Source organism: Pristiophorus japonicus, chromosome 15, assembly GCF_044704955.1.
Source record: "Pristiophorus japonicus isolate sPriJap1 chromosome 15, sPriJap1.hap1, whole genome shotgun sequence".
Lineage (NCBI taxonomy): Eukaryota > Metazoa > Chordata > Chondrichthyes > Pristiophoridae > Pristiophorus > Pristiophorus japonicus.
Genome location: NC_091991.1, coordinates 63,338,505 through 63,357,934, shown reverse-complemented (window position 1 = coordinate 63,357,934; position 19,430 = coordinate 63,338,505). Strand labels below are relative to the sequence as shown.

The following is a 19,430-nucleotide window of genomic DNA, read 5'->3' as shown; positions in this document are numbered from 1 at the left end:
ATACGGTTTATGAAATCCACCTGAATAACCTGCACATAAAGACCATCCCAGATTTACCAGTAATTAATGAAGGATGAGATGAGATCCCTTGCCACTATTTCAAAAGAAGAGCAGAGCAGTTCTCCCCAGTGTCCTGGTCAATATTTATCCCTCAACCAACACCGAAAAACAGATTATCTTGTCATTATCACATTACGGTTTGTGGGACCTAGCTTTGCGCGTTTCTGACATTACAACAGTGACTGCAGTTCAAAGATACTTCATTGGTTTTAAAGCGCTTTGGGATGTCCTGAGGTCGTGAAAGTCGCTATATAAACGCAAGCTTTTCTGTCTTTCTATCTTTTTTATTTCTGTTCAGTAATTTTTGAAATGAGACAGAGCTTACAGACAGCAAGTCCTAGAATGTTCAGTGAATCTCTAGTCTTGCTGTTGATTCTAATTTGTAGAAGCTGCATGCAGAGGTACATACTATTCATGAATGCCTACTTATTTGAGACTCCCCAATTAAGTGATAGGTCTGGGGAACTGCATGAGCTCAAGGCTCAGGCACAGGCCTTTAGTGCAAAACTAGTGAAAATTGCAGTCTCTCCGGTTGCATACAATGTGCGCACACACGCGAAGCGGCCTCGCAAATGCTGGTTCTCGCCGCTTTTGCGATCTGTCAAAATACCCCATTTCCAATACAATGGGTTAGGAGCACACAAACAGCTGACCTCGAAAGCCATGGATACTTTCACTTCACATCAGCTAGCAACCCATCAGTTCGATCTGCTAATCTGCCATTGCATTCCTGGTGCACGGGAGAACACTCGGTGGGACACTGCATATCCCAGCCTGCAATATCTCGCCTGAGGCAGAACATTTACTTTTAAGTATATAAATAAAGAACCAGTTGATTATGGGAAAAGCAGCGAGGGGGGCACAGTACCAGAGAACATAAAAGGGGATGAAGATGGGTCGGGCAGGAGGCTGACGTGGGAAACAATCACCAAAATTAAACATGCAGTAGTGTTTTGCAGGGTCAGCAATATAGCCAAAGTGCATCAGTAGGTGCAAGTTTTTTACATTATATATGGCCTTATTCTCAACAACACAAGACAGCCCCCTTCAAAAAATTCTATTCAGCCAAATATGGCTTTTATATATTTAGATAAATTAGAAACAGAAAATGGAATACTTGGAACATCTTGCCAGACCTCAAACCCTGTACAACTGATTGGAACATTCAATGCACATGTGGTAAGTATATCATTCTATTGTTCACACATGACCTCCAAATTCCCATTCACCCAAGCGGTGATTGAATGGCAGCCAGTGGCCTGAGAACAGCTCATGTCAAAGTTTTATCACAGTGCAAATGAACAACATACAACTGCATGACATGAATGCCGCGAACATTACACCTAACCGTGGCAGGAAATGGTAACCCAAATTTTGTTTAATATAGTTTGCAAAATGCTTACTTTTATTCATAATAACCATGATAAGTTCATTCTTTTTCAAAATTAAGAATTCGGCATGTAGATTACTAGGGTTCAAGGCCTATGTTGGATGTAATTCATATCCATCAAAAATCAAGCACATAAAACATGAAATATATTTCAATACTCTGGCGGTTTCAAAATTGTTAACGGCAATTGCATCAGTTTGAAGTTAACAACAGCAAGTATAATAAGTGAACTTGTTACTCCCATGTGTGTCTGTTTCCCATTTTTATGTCCCTCGTTAAAGCTCATTTTATTATATGTTCACTGTTATAATGTTGACTCTGCGACTTACAAATAGTGTTACAGATTATGTTGGGGGAACAATATAAAGTTTTGCTCTCCAAGGACCTTGAACGCATCGTCACCTTGTAACTCCATGCGAATCTCTCAAAACTGCCTGCCCGAATCCCTGCAATCTAGTATCTGCCCTTCCCAGCACCAAGGCAGCTTTGGCCGAAGTTATGAATGACATCCTCAGTGTCTAAGTACAATACATTTTCCCACCTAGACCTCCTTGATCTCTCCAAACAAGCTTGATACAGTTGACTACACCACACTGTACCACCTCTCCTCTGTCACCCAGCTCATTGGGACCGCCATTGCATAGTCCCACTCCTAACTGTCCAAATGGAGCTCGCTCTTCTCAAGCAACAAATTCTCTTTTAAGCACTCAACCCGTCAGCTCCAGAGTCCCCCAACGATCATTCATTGACTCCGCTCTCTCATCTATGTGCTTCCCCTCAATCAGTCATGGGGTCAGTTTCTATTTGTATGTCAATGATTCCCCTCTACCTCTTACCATCTCTCTCGAACCTACAATTTTTCTGTGCTGTCAGACATAAAATTGGCGATGAGGCACAATTTCATTCAACTGAATATAAAGACATCAAGGTCATTGTTTTCAGCTCCCATCATGTACTCTGCTCCCTTGCCCCAGATTCCTTCCCACTTTGCATCCCATCATTCAGACAAACAAAAAATGAGATGTTGGCATCCTGTTCATCCCAAAGTTGAGCTTTAAACCCCACATTCTATCCATCACCAATATAACTTATTTCCACATGTGCATCTTTGCTATCCTTCACCCCTTATCCACATATGTGTCACCTCTAGACGATTATTCCAATGTTTTCTTAACCAACCTCCCATGATCTACCCCTCATGAACTCCAACTTGTCCAAAGCTCAGTTACCAAAAGTCTGCCCATCACCCCAAGTCCCATTTGCCCATCACCCCATCCTCGCTAACCTTCACTGGCTCCCTGGTCCTAATCACATGATGTTATGTTTCATGTATGTGACCCTTAATAATGTCGTCAAGAAGCGATTTGTCCATCAGGGACGTCACAGCCAAGCAGGATTTTATTTTTACTCAACATCCAGACAGGTACTAGCAGGGGTCATTGGATAACCATCTGACTAACGGATTTGTTTCTCCTTCCTAGCCCGGTTGAAGGCGAGGGTCAATTGTAGCATCTAAACTGCATTCTCAGTAGTTAGGCGCTTCGTTGACTGCAAACCCCTAACCCAACAAATGGTTCATGACCAATAAATATAATGGAAGAGCCACTTACAATTGACCTTAAATTCTCAAACTGGCATGGTGGGATTTGACTGTACACTCTCTGAGCTATTAGCCTAGCAACATAACACTATTGTCAATAAGGCAACACTGGCTTTGGATCACCCTGGTATTGCCATCTTTCCTGCACTGCCACTGAAAGCATGGCATACTGTAATCAGAGCATCTAACATTACGATTTGTCATCCATTTACATATCACAGTGGAGCTATTTGGGGCCTGCTTTCACAGGTTTCTTTGGGAAGAGGGAGCTTCCATCAGCCTCACCAACCCTACATCTGGCAAATAAAAATAGTCACCTCTGTCTGAAGATGTGGAGGTGAGCAAGCTGGTCAGCAAGTTGAGAATTTTTATTTTGCAGCCTGACATACCTGCTACCCCTCTGGAGTCTTTTTCCTCTTTGACATGTCAGATAGTGGGGATTTCCATTAGGAACCCCCATTGGTGTCAGTAGTGGCGCAGGGGGAAGAAGTGATTAATTCACATCAATTGGCACAAAAGCTCATGAGAACTTAAGTGTGGGAGGGAGAGAGAAATTAAGAGAAATGGTTCAGAAATAGCAAAAATAGACTTACCTTTATACTATTGTGTCTTTCCATGACCACCTAGCAAGTAGCAACCCTCAACATCTACTTAGAATGGATGTTCTTCACATCAGAACAGTGAAAACTGGCCCAACAGGCTTCCAAACAAAAGAAGTTCACACCTATTTGAGGAAGGCACTTCGACCACTGCTTGTCTTGCCCACTGGAAACATGGATTAGGCCTCAAACCTGACATTTCCCGTAGAACGGGACTTTGCTCAGTTTTTCAACTCCATCAGTTCAACCAGAAAACAGGCAGAAAGGTGAAAATATCTGCGTCTAGTGTCAGCAATACGCACTCACAAATCAAGTATGGCTAGCCTTTTATCCTCAAATTAATTCAGAAAACAGAACAAAAAATATCAGCTGCAAGTAGTCAAAACAAACTTAAGCTTTCTGATTGTAATCATTCAATCAGCAAACATCTTTGGAAGGAACAAATAAAATACTTCAAATAAAGGAGTAAATCTCCTGCGTCATTGTGCACAGATAGTCCAGGACCCAGAGTGTCCTTTTGATTGTTACCACAGTCCTACTGCTGCCCTGACATACCATGGGATCATTCATGACACTAACAAAGCACACTGAAATAATGCATTACATGACTGACTCAAGGTCAAAATATTACATACCTCACTGATTCTGACACTCACTGAAAGATATAGGCCACACAGATATAATGGCCCAGAATTTGTGGGGGAAATAATGGAGAGTTAAATGCACACGCCGTTATTAGTGTGTAAATAATCCAGCAATTTGTGGCGAGAAAGTGATACCTCACGAGTTGCGAATCGCCACAAATTGCTGGATGTCCGTACCGCTTCGCCATTAGCATCATGAAAATGGGAGTTCGCCATCCATGAGTGTCAAGAAATTGTTGTATTTGCACTGTTAAAACACAAAACTCACCGCAGCAAGTTAGATCTGGTACTTAATGTCACTCAACCTCTCCTCCAGAAAGGGAACAATTGAAACTATGGAGCCTCATTCCTGCAGGTAGTAAATTGCTCCTAGAAGGTTTTTAAAATTACCTATCTTTCTTACTTTTCCTTTGTCTCTTATCTCTCTCTTCATCCATTCTTTCTTTCCCTCTATTTATTTTGCTTTTTATATCTGATTCACACTATTTCCTTCTCCGTCATTCCTCGGTTTCTTTCTCTGTCCTTAAATCTCATTGGTTACGGAGATAGGCTGTTGATCCCATCATTCAGCAAGGTCCCAGGTGACCTGTTGACCTTACCGCACCATCATCAGCTCAAACTTCCAACAAGTTACAGTGCAAATTTTTTGAGCTGAAGGGAGAGAGAAAAAAAATCTACCAAACAAGGCACACAGCGAGATGTCCCGCTCCAGCAAGCTCTGGGCCAGTATTTCTAATACTATTTGCCTACCAGTTTACAAAACTTCATCCTTCCTTAAAACCTTACTTCTTTTTCCTCAGTTGTTTACATGATTGATAGATTTTTTTTTTCTGCCCCTTACCTTCTATTGAAGTTTTAGTTCTTGTTGATGCACTGTCCATAGAAGTTTTCTCCAGACACACTCTGAATAAGTCCCATGGTTCAAACCTGGCAGGCTGAGACTGCAATGTTCACAGTCAGCATCAAGACACCGTACATTCACTTCTAGCCCGGACACAGATATTTTTCCACCAAACCAGTACAAAATAAATCTCAAGTTACCTCATTTTTTTAATTTGACAGCTTAAGCTATAAGATAGGTTGAAAAAACATTCATATTTAGTGAAGCTTTAGAGGTGCAATGACTTGATGCTAAATTTTCAGATGCAATGGGGGAGAAATTGGGCTACTTTGCACCTCCCGTTAGTACACCCATGGGGACTAACGGGGGGCAAATGAGTTTGCGACCAGGCGCAGCGAGAACAGCGCCTCTCGCTAAATTCACATAGTGCCCTGCTCTGCTGCAACCGTCAATGCTGACATCATCACCGTTCGCAGCACCCCAGTAGTGTCCAGGAACAAAAATTGGCTCCCACATCCTGGCTTTAACATCTCCCAGTTTGCCGTCCATCACTCCATCAGTGAGGTCACAGATGCTCTCTACAGAAGGAGACACCACATTTCCTTCCCCATCACCAGTAGCTGGCTTCCCTATGGTGCAGGGTGCCACTGACTGAACCCACTTCGCTTTACGTGCTCCGCATAACAATCCTGAGGTATTCCGTAACCGCAAAGGCTACCGCTCACCAAATGTGCAGTTGGTGTACGACCACATGCTGAATCCTTTTGGTTATCCATTTTGGGGGCAAAAACACGAAGGCAAAATATTATCTGAATGGTGGCAGATTAGGAAAAGGGGAGGTGCAACGAGACCCGAGTGTCATGGTTCATCAGTCATTGAAAGTTGGCTTGCAGGTACAACAGGCGGTGAAGAAGGCAAATAGTATGTTGGCCTTCATAGCTAGGGGATTTGAGTACAGGAGCAGGGAGGTCTTACTGCAGTTGTACAGGGCCTTAAGTGAGGCCTCACCTGGAATAGTGTGTTCAGTTTTGGTCTCCTAATCTGAGGACGGACATTCTTGCTATTGAGGGAATGCAACAAAGGTTCACCTGACTAATTCCAGAGATGGCTGGACTGCTCTAAGTGGACGAACAGCATCCGGGAGGGCTCTGAGAACCTCAAGTCTCATTACCGAGAGCATGCAGAAATCAAGTGCAAGCAGCGGTAAGAGCGTGCGGCAAATCTGTCCCACCCTCCCTTACCCTCAACAACTATCTGTCCCACCTGTGACAGGGGCTGTGGCTCTCGTATTGGACTGTTTAGCCACCTAAGGACTCATTTTAAGAGTGGAAGCAAGTCTTCCTCATTTCCGAGGGACTGCCCAAGATGATGATGAAATGGCCGACCCTTTATTCTGAGACTGTGAGCCCTGGTTCTAGACTCCCCAGCCAGGGGAAACATCCTCCCTGTATCTATCCTGTCAAGCCCTGTAAGAATTTTGTATGTTTCAATGAGATCACCTCTCATTCTTTTAAACTCTAGAGAATATAGGCCCAATTCCACTCAATCTCTCCTCATAGGACAATCTCCCCATCCCAGGAATCAGCCAAGTGAACCTTTGTTGCACTCCCTCTATGGCAAGTATATCCTTCCTTAGCTAAGGAGACCAAAAATGTATACAATACCCTAGGTGCAGTCTCACCATGATTCTATATAATTGCAGTAAGACATCTTTACTCTTGTACTCAAATCCTTTTGTAATAAAGGCCAACATATCATTTGCTTTCTTAATGGCTTGCTGCACCCATGTTAACTTTCAGTGATTCGTATACAAGGACACCCAGGTCCCTTTGAACACCAACATTTCCCAATCTCTCACCATTTAAAAAATATTCTGCTTTTCTATTTTTACTACCAAAATGGATAACTTCACATTTCTCCACATTAGGGCCCAAGTTTCGGGTAGAGTTGCTCCTATTTTTTTTGAGCAACTAGTTTAGTTTGGAGTATCTTAGAAATCGCAATTCTCGGCATTTGGTTTGCTCCAGTTCTAGTGAGTTAGTTTAGTTTCATTTTAGTTCTGTTTTTTTTCCAAAAGAGGGTGTTACTGGCTACTTACACCTGTTTTGCAAGTTTAGGCAGCGAAATGTTACTCCAAACTAACTTAGAATGGAGTCCACTTTTGTACGCTCAGAAAAACCTTGCATACATTTTAGAATTCAGTGCAGGTAGCCAGAGATTGGGGGGGGGAAAGTTAGGGAATTTTCCAAAGCATTAAACACTTCACTTGTACCAATAAAGAGCGATCAATAATAAATGATAAACAAATCAATAAATTAAAAATTACATTTTCCTACCTCTCCATCGAAGCAGCAGCAGCAGGCACCGAGCTGCGATCTTTCGGCCGTTCGGCCAGGGGATGGGGCGACCTGAAAATCACCGGGAGGGCGGGCGACGTCCACAGAGTCCGGCCTCAGCAAAGGGAGTTGCGATCTTTCGGCCAGGGGACAGGGGAGGCCTGAAAAACACCTGGAGAGCCAGACAGCCAGCCTGCACGCACCTTTGAAAGTTTAAGTTTTACTTCAAGTATGGGTGCTGCATCATCAATGTCACGGATTATGCAATGGTTCTCCATCAATTCGCTACATAGGAATTGATTAGAGCTCACCGCACCAGGAACGTCATAGCCCGTAGGCTGATGGGCAGGAGGCCTTACCCACGTCTGCAATATCGAGTCAGGCACTCATACTTGGACATGAGCAAGGCTAAGTGTGTCAAAAGACTGTGTTTCTGCAGAGAAGTTGTCGCTGAGATCTGCGATATGCTGAGAGCAGATTTACAGCCGAGAAACAGAAAGCCAACTGCCTTGTCTGTTGAAGTGAAGGGTACAGATGCACTTTCCTTCTATGCCTCGGGATCATTTCAAGCTACAACTGGATATGTGCCATCTCTCAAAGTGCAAAACATGCCAGCGTTCACCAGGTCACGGCTGCACTCTATGCGTGGAGGAATGACTTCATTAAGTTCCCAATGACCGGCCAAGCAATGCATGACAGGGCTCCGGGGTTCTCAAAGATTGCTGGCTTCAAAAGGTACAGGGCTGCATTGATTGTACCCACATCACTTTACGAGCACATCACCTTGCGAGTGGAGGATGCCGAGCAGTTCAGGAATGGAAAAGGTTTCCACTCCATTAATGTGCAGCTCGTGTGTGACAACATGCAGCGCATCATGTCAGTCGATGCAAGATACTCTGGCAGCACCCATGATGCGTTCATCCTACGCGACAGCATTATATCTGACATTTTTGAGGAGCAGCCAGAAGGGCAGAGCTCGCTACTGGGAGACAAAGGGTACGGCTTCGCCACCTGGCTCAGGACGCCCCTACACGTAACACAGACAGAAGCTGACAGTCAATAAAACATGGCACACTTTGCGACGTGCAGCATCAGTGGCATCTTGAAACATCGTTTCTGATGCCGGAACTATTCCGGAGGCCAATTGCAATACTTCCGAGATTGTCGGTCACTTCACTGTAGTGTGCTGCATGACTTAGCCATCATGAGACAGCAGGAACTGGTAGTGGAAGAAGATGACCCACATGAGGTGAGAGTGCCTGATAAGAGTAACTTGGAAGAGCAGGATGAGGATGATGACAATGATCAAGAAACCATGCAAGTGCCTGATGCCGGAGCACGACGTCAGTCCATCGTGCTCTTTTAACGATCTGCTCAAGCCCTGTGCCAGCAGCTCACCCGTGAATGCTTCAATTACTGATGCCTGAGGGCTCAGCGACAACTGTTCTGCATGACATGCTTGTTTTTTGGAGTTGTTCCTATGTTGTGTTGTGTTAATGGAACATGATTCAGTCTTAATGTAAATATATTTTATTGAAAAGTTCAATGTACTGTATGTCAGTGTAATAAAATAATTGTTGTATCAAACTTTACTTTAATATGACTCTTGAAGATTACCCAAACACTTTATCACTTATAAACTTGTAACGTTTCAAAAGTTACAAAACAATTTCAATGTGAAAAATCTTACACTCTAAGATCACTTCAATTTCAATATCACCTTTTGTGTGTGAAATAAAATAAAATAACTTACAAAATGTGAGAACATTTACACTTTAAGATCACTTAAAAACCCTAAGATCACTTATAAGTTGTAAAGTTACAAAACTTATAAAACAATTTCAACTTGAAAAAAGTTACTACAGTATCATCAAAAACAAGAACAGCAGCAGCAAAGAAAGGCTGCAACTATCTCTCATCCACATCTCGGTGAATGTTCACTTCTTCATGGGGGTGTAATTTGATTGTCCGGGCAGTGTGCCCTTATTGCAGCAGCTATCTCCCTGACGGCCTGTGCCGTCGCTTGCACTCCCTCTGACATTCCCTCCCTCATTTCCCGTGTCATTACTCCTATTTCTGCTGACAGTCCCATTACCTCATCACCTCATCACCCATCGCACTGACACTGCCCACGAGTGATCGGGTAAGGTCACTGGTCTCCATACCCAATGCCACAACCTGACCCACATCTGTTGCACGCTGCATCTCAGGAGAGCGTTTCGATTCTCCTTCTGCTCGGCCTGGGTCTGTCTCATGGCACCCCTCCAGTGGGAGGTGCACTCTGGGACCGTGGGGCACTGGTTGTTCCAAGCAGCACCCCTCTAGTGGGAGGCGCACTGGGACAGTGGGGCACTGGGTGTAAAATACTGCATTACACCACCACCACCACTGGGACCCGCAACCTCGGAATCTGTGAAACCATAGAATGTCGGACCAGAACCTATGCAACTGTTTAACGGACATCAGTTTTTCAATGTGGACTGATGCATATTAAGTTCAAAAGTCTCCCCTGAAGACATTTCAGTCAACCCCTGCACCCACCCTTGGTCTGGATCGCCCGCATCTGGTTCTTCTTCTGTACATTCAGGATTGGCATCATCTTCTGCAAAATATAACAGAAGTCAAATGGTTAGCAGGACAGGAGGGGGCAGGATGGGTGGCATGAGTAGTCTCACACATAGCAGGCCAGGCAGCAGGTTGATTTGAACGGCCACGATGCATTTTCAGGACTTACCCTCTCCATCGCGTGCGGGCCCGGCTTGTGCAGTACTGATTCGTACCTGGAGAAAAACACTCATCAAAGCAGTGAACCTCTGTTCCAAGGGTGTCAGTTGGTGCAGATTTGGCACGCTCCTCCTGTTCGAGTTCTTTCCCTTTTGTTGTGGGCCAATTTCTTCTGCAAAGAGTAAAATATAGCTTTTTACAGAGTGCGTCTTTCTGTAGTAGGGTGGGACATATACAGATGGTCACATTTACAATTGCGATTCCATTGAAAAACGAAAATATTACTTACATTAATTACTTGACCAAGGTCGTGCCATTTCTTTTTATGCTGGCTTCCAGATCTCATGGTATGCACCACTGCGCAGTAATCTTGGGCAACTAGGTTCCAGCGTTTCTTCATTTCTTTGGGTGCCACTTTTGTACGACCTCTGTTGCAGGTATCCAGCTCCTGCCATCTCGGCTCAATTACATTAACTAGTGTCTCCACTTCCTCATACAAGAAATTCTTCGTTCTTGGTGGACGTTATTCCATTGCTGTATTGAATTGACACTCAGTGATTTTTCAAAACACACAGTCCTTACTTTGCATGCACCTATACAGCACTTCTTCTGGAAGTTTAGCAACACAAACAGCACTCACTGATTCCAGCAGCTGATTTTTTCCACAGTACTGCTAACAGCACTCCTTCAGGCACAAAAAAAAACACTCAGAAGGCTTTGCACAAGTCCACACAGCCAAAAATCTATTTTATGTCTGTCCCTTTAAAGATGGCCGATTGCCAATGTTTGTGTGCCATTGCACATGCACACCGCTCCAACGCGCATGCGCAATGCTGCCGGCACTCAAACTGATGCTGGGCCCTAGTCCCCGCCCCCCTGGCAGTGCTTTCTCAGAATGCCGTTTGCTCCGCCCCCCAGCATCTCCTGCTGTGCCGCGCCGAGCTGGAAACGGACCTACAGATATCAGAGAATCGTGATGTAAGTTTTAACTGCTTTGAGTACTAAAAAATAGGTGGACCTATCGGAGGTGCGCCGTTCTGCGGATATCGGAAACTTGGGCCCTATATTCCATTTGCTAGGTTCTTGCCCACTCACTTAGCCTGTCTATATCCCTTTGAAGCATCTTTGCATCCTCCTCACAACTTACATTCCTACCTAGCTTTGTATCATCAGCAAACTTGGATATATTACATTTGGTCCCTTCATCCAAATCATTGATCTAGATTGTGAATAGCTGCGGCCCAAATACTGATCCTTGTGATACCCCACTAGTTACAGTCTGCCAACCCGAAAATGACCCGTTTATTCCTTCTCTCAGACAGAAAACAGATAACCAATCCTCAATCCATGCTAGTATATTACCCCCGATCCCATGAGTCCTAATTTTGTTTAATAATCTCTTGTGTGGTACTTTATCGAATGCCTTTTGAAACTCCAAATGCACCACACATCCACTGGTTCCCCCTTATCTATTCTGCTAGTTACAACCTCAAAAATCTCGAACAGATTTGTCAAACATGATTTCCCTTTCATAAATCCCTGTTGACTCTGCACAATCCTATTATTTTCTAATTGCCCTGTTACCACATCCTTAATAATAGATTCTAGCATTTCCCTACTACTGATGTCAGACTAACTGGTCTGCAGTTCCCCGTTTTCTCTTTCCCTCCTCTCTTAAATAGCAGGGTTATATTAGCTACCTTCCAATCTGTGGGAACCGTTCTGGAATCTATAGAATTTTGGAAGATGACAACCAATGCATCCACTATCTCTATAGCCACCTATTTTAAAACTCTAGGATATAAGCCATTAGGTCCAGGGGATTTATCAGCTTTCAGTCCCATTAATTTCTCCAGTACTATTTTTTTTAATACTAATTTCTTTCAGTGGTGGGATCAGGAATGCTGTCATCCTGAGAGAGCACAGCAGGTTCCTGCTCCAATGACCCACTGCCACTGCATCGGGGCAGCACCTCAGCATCCCTACTAATCTTCCAGAGCACAGATTGGTGGCCTGCTGCAAAACCATGAGATCCCCGAACGATTGTGGTGAAACCAGCGACGATAGCAGCAGTCAGAGGTTGCGTGGCATCCAGCTGCGACTGCATGAAAGCAGTCTGAGCTTCGATGCAAGCAACATTCTCTGCATTACAGCACTAAGACGTTGCATTGCTTCCACCTGTGCTGCAATGGAAGCTGCCACATCGCTGATGACATGCGGCATGAGGCATCCACCATAGTAGTCTGCAGACTGGAAATGATACGCTCCATGGTGTGCGCAGAGGTCTGTGCAATATTGGAAGCGGACTCCTCCATGCTCCTTACCATTGCCAAGAGGCTTTCGGGCATCCTTGCCATTGCACCTATCATCTCGGAATGCATGGCCATCACTATTCTTATGAACGCCTCCCCATTGAGGTCCTCATCTGAGTAATGTGCAGCAGAATGCATGCGCGATCTTTCCCTCTGAAGAGCTGGCCCCCGAGCTACCCTTTCCATTTGGCCTTGCTGCAGCCTGCTCGTCCCCGGTGCATCACCCTGTGCAGATCCCTCTACTAAGCTTTCCTCTCACGATCGTGCAGTGCCAGTCTCTGAGGTGGTGCATGCAGGTGAGAAATGTAGTGATGCGGTGCATGGGACCCCCTCCTCTTCTCCCTCATCACTCTCACTGGGGGGCTCGGGGACAGGCTGGTCATCTGCTGGCCAATTATCTGAAAGCACAATAGGGAATGGATGACCAACAGGAAGAGCAGTGGAAGGAAGATAGTGCAGGGGTCCCCTGCGGTCATCCCCCTGCAAAACAGATACACCGCTTTGGGTACTGTTGGGGTGGGGGGGGGGGGGATGACTCATCAGGGGAGGGCAGTAACAGCCAAGTTCATGGCACCATGGGTGGCTCTGCTGCACAGGAGGGCAGGAAAAAGAGTGGGAGAGCTATAGTGATAGGGGATTCAATTGTAAGGGGAATAGATAGACGTTTCTGCGGCCGCAACAGAGACTCCAGGATGGTATGTTACCTCCCTGGTGCAAGGGTCAAGGATGTCTCGGAGCGGGTGCAGGGTATTCTGAAAAGGGAGGGTGAACAGCCAGTTGTCGTGGTGCATATAGGTACCAACTATATAGGTAAAAAACAGGATGAGGTCCTACAAGATGAATTTAGGGAGCTAGGAGCTAAATTTAAAAAGTAGGACCTCAAAAGTAGTAATCTCAGGATTGCTACCAGTGCCACGTGCTAGTCAGAGTAGGAATCGCAGGATAGCTCAGATGAAAACGTGGCTTGAGGAGTGGTGCAGAAGGGAGGGATTCAAATTCCTGGGACATTGGAACCGGTTCTGGGGGAGGTGGGACCAGTGCAAACCAGACAGTTTGCACCTGGGCAGGACCGGAACCAATATCCTGGGGGGAGTGTTTGCTAGTGCTGTTGGGGAGGTGTTAAATTAATATGGCAGGAGATGAGAACCAATGCAGGGAGACAGAGGGAAGTAGAATGGGGGAAGAAGCAAAAGATAGATGAAAAGTAAAAGTGGAGGGCAGAGAAAGCTAAGGCAAGAAGCAAAAAGGGCCACATTACAGCAAAACACTAAAGGGGCAAAGTGTGTTAGAAAGACAAGCCTGAAGGCTCTGTGCCTCAATGCGAGGAGTATTCGGAATAAGGTGGACGAATTAACTGCGCAGATAGCAGTTAACAGGTATGATGTAATTGGCATCACGGAGACATGGCTCCAGGGTGACCACGGCTGGGAACTCAACATCCAGGGGTATTCAACATTTAGGAAGGATGGACAGAAAGGAAAAGGAGGCGGGGTGGCATTGCTGGTTAAAGAGGAAATTAATGCAATAGTAAGAAAGGACATTAGCTTGGATGATGTGGAATCAGTATGGGTGGAGCTAAGGAATACCAATGGACAGAAAACGCTAGTAGTAAGGCTGGGGACAGCATCAAACAAGAAATTAGGGATGCATTCAATAAAGGTACAGCAGTTATCATGGGTGACTTTAATCTACGTATTGATTGGGCTAACCAAATTGGTAGCATTGCGGTGGAGGAGGATTTCCTGGAGTGTGTTAGGGATGGTTTTCTCGACCAATATGTTGAGGAACCAACCATGGAGCTGGCCATCTTATACTGGGTGATGTGTAATGAGAAAGGACTAATTAGCAATCTTGTTGTGCAAGACCCCTTGGGGAAGAGTGACCATTACATGGTAGAATTCTTTATTAGGATGGAGAGTGAAACAGTTAATTCAGAAACTAGGGTCCTGAACTTAAGCAAAGGTAACTTCGATGGTTTGAGGTGTGAATTGGCTAGAAATAGACTGGCAAATGATACTTAAAGGGTTGACAGTGGATAGGCAATGGCAAACATTTAAAGATTACATGGATGAACTTCAGCAATAGTACATCCCTGTCTGGAGTAAAAATGAAACAGTGAAGGTGGCTCAACCGGGGCTAACAAGGGAAATTAAGGATAGTGTTAAATCCAAGGAAGAGGCATATAAATTGTCCAGAAAAAAGAAGCAAACCTGAGGACTGGGAGAAATTTAGAATTCAGCAAAGGAGGACAGGGTTTAATTAGGAGGGGGAAAATAGAGTACGAGAAGAAGCTTGCAGAGAACATAAAAACTGACTGCAAAAGCGTCTATAGATGTGTGAAGAGAAAAAGATTAGTGAAGACAAACGTAGGTCCCTTGCAGTCGGAGTCAGGTGAATTTACAATGGGGAACAAAGAAATGGCAGACCAATTGAACAAATACTTTGGTTCTGTCTTCACGAAGGAAGACACAAATAACCTTCTGGAAGTACGAGGGGACCGAGGGTCTCGTGAGAAGGAGGAACTGAAGGATATCCTTATTAGGCAGGAAATTGTGTTAGGGAAATTGATGGGATTGAAGGCCGATAAATCCCCGGGGTCTGATAGTCTGCATCCCAGAGTACTTAAGGAAGTGGCCATAGAAATAGTGGATGCATTGATGATCATTTTCCAGCAGTCTATCGACTCTGGATCAGTTCCTTTGGACTGGAGGGTAGCTAATATACCACTTTTAAAAAAGGGTGGGAGAGAGAAAGCAGGTAATTATAGACCGGTTAGCCTGACATCAGTGGTGGGGAAAATGTTGGAATCAATTATTAAGGATGAAATAGCAACGCATTTGGAAAGCAGTGACAGGATCGGTCCAAGTCAGCATGGGTTTATGAAGGGGAAATCATGCTCGACAAATCTTCTGGAATTTTTTGAGGATGTAACTAGTAGAGTGGACAAGGGAAAACCAGTGGATGTGGTGTATTTGGACTTTCAAAAGGCCTTTGACAAAGTCCCACACAAGAGATTGGTGTGCAAAATCAAAGCATATGGTATTGGGGGTAAAATACAGACGTGGATAGGGAACTATTGGCAGACAGAAAGCAGAGAGTCTGGATAAACGGGTCCTTTTCAGAATGGCAGGCAGTGACTAGTGGAGTGCCACAGGGCTCAGTGCTGGGACCCCAGCTCTTTACAATATACATCAATGATTTAGATGAAGGAATTGAATGTAATATCTCCAAGTTTGCAGATGACACTAAACTGGGTGGCGGTGTGAGCTGTAAGAGGGATGCTAAGAGGTTGCAGGGTGACTTGGACAGGTTAGGTAGTGGGCAAATGCATGGCAGATGCAGTATAATGTGGATAAATTTGAGGTTATCCATTTTGGGGGCAAAAACACGAAGACAGATTATCTGAATGGTGGCAGATTAGGAAAAGGGGAGGTGCAACGAGACCTGGGTGTCATGGTTCATCAGTCATTGAAAGTTGGCATACACAGGTACAGCAGGCGGTGAAGAAGGCAAATTGTATGTTGGCCTTCATAGCTAGGGGATTTGAGTATTGGAGTAGGGAGGTCTTACTGCTGTTGTGCAGGGCCTTGGTGAGGTTTCACCTGGAATATTGTGTTCGTTTTCGGTCTCCAAATCTGAGGAAGGACGTTCTTGCTATTGAGGGAGTGCAGCAAAGGTTCACCAGACTGATTCCAGGGATGGCTGGACTGACATATGAGGAGAGACTGGATCAACTGGGCTTTTATACATTGGAATTTAGAAGGATGAGAGGGGATCTCATCGAAACATACAAGATTCTGACGGGACGGGACAGGTTAGATGCCGGTAGAATGTTCCCGATGTTGGGGAAGTCCAGAACCAGGGGACACAGTCTTAGGATCAGGGGTAGGCCATTTAGGACTGAGATGAGGAGAAACTTCTTCACTCAGAGAGTTGTTAACCCGTGAAATTCCCTGCCGCAGAGAGTTGTTGATGCCAGTTCATTGGATATATTCAAGATGGAGTTAGATATGGCCCTTACGGCTAAGGCGATCAAGGGGTCTGGAGAGAAAGCAGGAAAGGGGTACTGAGGGAATGATCAGCCATGATCTTATTGAATGGCGGTGCAGGCTTGAAGGGACGAATGGTCTACTACTGCACCTGTTTTCTATGTTTCTATAAAGGCACAAGACTCACGTAAAGGTGAGGGCAGGAATGGAGCAAGGAAAGCAGACAATATCAGGAGCTGGAAAGTGATAAAGCCTTATGGTGTGAGGTGAAAGTGGGATGAGAAAAGGAGGGGAAGAAGATACCGTTGTTAGCCCCAAAAGGGTCAACGTCGCCGACGGCCATGGCATCCACCACCTGCTACCCAATGAGTCGCAGCACTCACTCCTCCAGGTCAGCTGCAGCTGAGGTTCACCCCCCCACCTGTCCTCTGCTACTCCCTCCTATTGTGTGCCACCTTGGCCTGCAAAAGAAAGGAATGTGTGTGAGTCAGAGTCCAGCTATGTGTCTGGGAGATATGCCTGCCGTCGTTGAATAGCTGTGAATGTAGGCAAGGTGTGAGATAAAGATGTGAGTTTGAGTAGGTGCAGATGTTTGGTGGGTGAGTGGTGCTTTGCGCAGTGTGCGTAGACAGAGGTTCAGCGGCTGGTATATAAGACCTGTTGATACATGTACTCGCCTAGCTTACCCGAATGAGGTCGTTGAATTTTTTACAGCACTGCGTCAGGTTGCGTTCCAGAATACTACTGGCAGAGAACTCCTGTGCCACTTCCCTCCACCTTGCCCTGAAGCCCTGGGGCAATGGCCTCCTTCCACTGACCGGGAGCAGCGTTTCCCTCATTTGCTCCACCACCGCCTCCAGTGCAACGTCAGTAAACCGATGAGCTCTTTCCCTTGGATTTGGATTGGGAGCAGCCATAGCCATGAAGTGTTTAACTTGCTCTCAGATCAACTTCCGTTCCAGGAATGCTGAAAATGAGAATTCCTTCCCTTTAAGAACTGGAATGAGTCAGTGTGAAGGACTGAAGGATGATTGCTGAATGCAAGTCACCGGAAATTCAGTAGCGATCAGGTGGTAACGCCCCAGTGAGGTCATTAGCGCTTGATTTACTGCCTCCCCCCCTTCCTTCCTGGAACGCTAAAGCCCAATTTAGAAGAACTTCAAAATCCTTTGCACCCGATGCTAAATTTTCAAAATTAAAAAAGTTAACGCCCCTAACAGGGCATTACTGAATTTCACCCCTAATGTCTTTTTTTTTTTAAATGTGACCCAACAGATGCACATTAAACACTGCACTTCTAATTATATAGATAAAAACAGTTATCTTCACAAAATAGGCTAACAGGAATTGGTGAACGAGGATTAGCTCCATTCTTGGTGCCTTCTCTCCCATGAATCATCATTCAGCCGTTAGTATTTTACTCCCCAAGTTGATGTTGGCAATCAATACGATGAGGGAGAAGTGCTCCTTCACCAAACAGGGAAAGCGGCTAAACTAGAGTTTGGCAACAACAGTTTTGGGATTTTAATGGGTTTCTTAATTGTGAAATCGGTTTATCGTGGTTAATCATCAGGTTTAAATCAGTTTTAATCCTAAAATCAGAAGTCTTAATTATAGCAAGGCCCGGTTAAAAAAAAGAGCTCCAACAAAGTGACTTAACTAAAATGTCTGAAGAAAATGCCCTACTCCATCAATGCACTATTTGTTTCCCACATCAACCATCCTGGTCGATGCAGTTAATGAGACTGCCAATCTGAAATTGTTTCTTTTAACACAATGCAGTCTTCAGAGTGGAAGCTTTAAATGAAAACTGCATGGTTTGACTCAGAACAGATTTAGTCAGTCAGACATAAATCCATACGCTATTTTTGACACATCTTAAACAAAGTTGGCAGTTTATTTCTAAGCTGCAATTTCACCAAGAGTTAATCTTCCAATTTGCTGTTTAAGCACTCAAATTAAACTTGGAAAGTACAGCAGAAATTGCAGTTAAGATACATTTATACTACGAGTTTAGCACTGGTGCAAAGCCATTCCAACTTCATACTAATACTAAACTTGTGTCGAATAAATCAGGTATTAAGGCTCCGGGGAGTCACTGTCAGGTTGAGCCCCAATTCCAGATTCAGGCTGCATTTACACAATAATTGCAGATTTGGTTATTGTGTAAATGCACCCTTTAGAAATAAGCTTGTCACATAACGTGGGTCAGTTAAAGATGTAATATACACTTTGGTTGGATAAACAGCGTTTAAAGACCAATTTGCTGCACTAATGGTGATAGAATATAAAGCAAAAATGCATTCCTCTCAAAAAGCACTGGTTCTGTATTCTTCTGGATAGCCAAGGTGATCATTAGTTTTGGAAAACCAACTGATTCATGCAAATCTAAAAGAAAAGGATTAATAAATAGAATGATATAGCACGTTTCTAATATGGAAATGTTCTCAATTAAGAACATAAAGGCTGAAGAAGACTAGTGTCAGAGAAGCAGTGGGTTTATGCAAGGATTTAAGGCTGGAGATCACAAAGAGCGGGATAAGGCCTTGGACTAATTTGAAAGCAAGAGTGAGAATAATGAGGTCAACTTAGTGGGGCATGGGGAGTCAATGAAGCTTGCTGAGGCAGCAGTGTGGGATATTATTGTGTGGGAGATGACATTTTGATTAGTTGAAGCTTAAAGAGTATTGAGACAGGGAGATTGGCTAAGAGTGTTTGAGAATCAAGCACGAGATAAAGAAGGCATGGGCTAGTAAGTGAGCGAGATGGGACAAAGACATTGTTTCCGAGGTGAAAGAGGTCTCAGTAATAGCATGAATTTGGGGAAGGAAACCGAGCTTGCAATCAAGCAGTGCACCAAGGCTTCAACAAGATTGAGAGAGTCAGGCCCTCATGGAAGTCAACATATTATTATACAGCAGTAAAAAGAAATCCC

At 44.5% G+C, this 19,430-nt stretch overlaps 1 protein-coding gene across 1 annotated transcript in view; it reads right to left on the bottom strand.

The window, feature by feature from the left end:
- The window catches only part of atxn10 (ataxin 10), a 321,911-nt gene that overhangs the window by 291,702 nt on the left and 10,779 nt on the right, over nt 1-19,430 (bottom strand). The gene's annotated exons all lie outside the window — the stretch shown is intronic.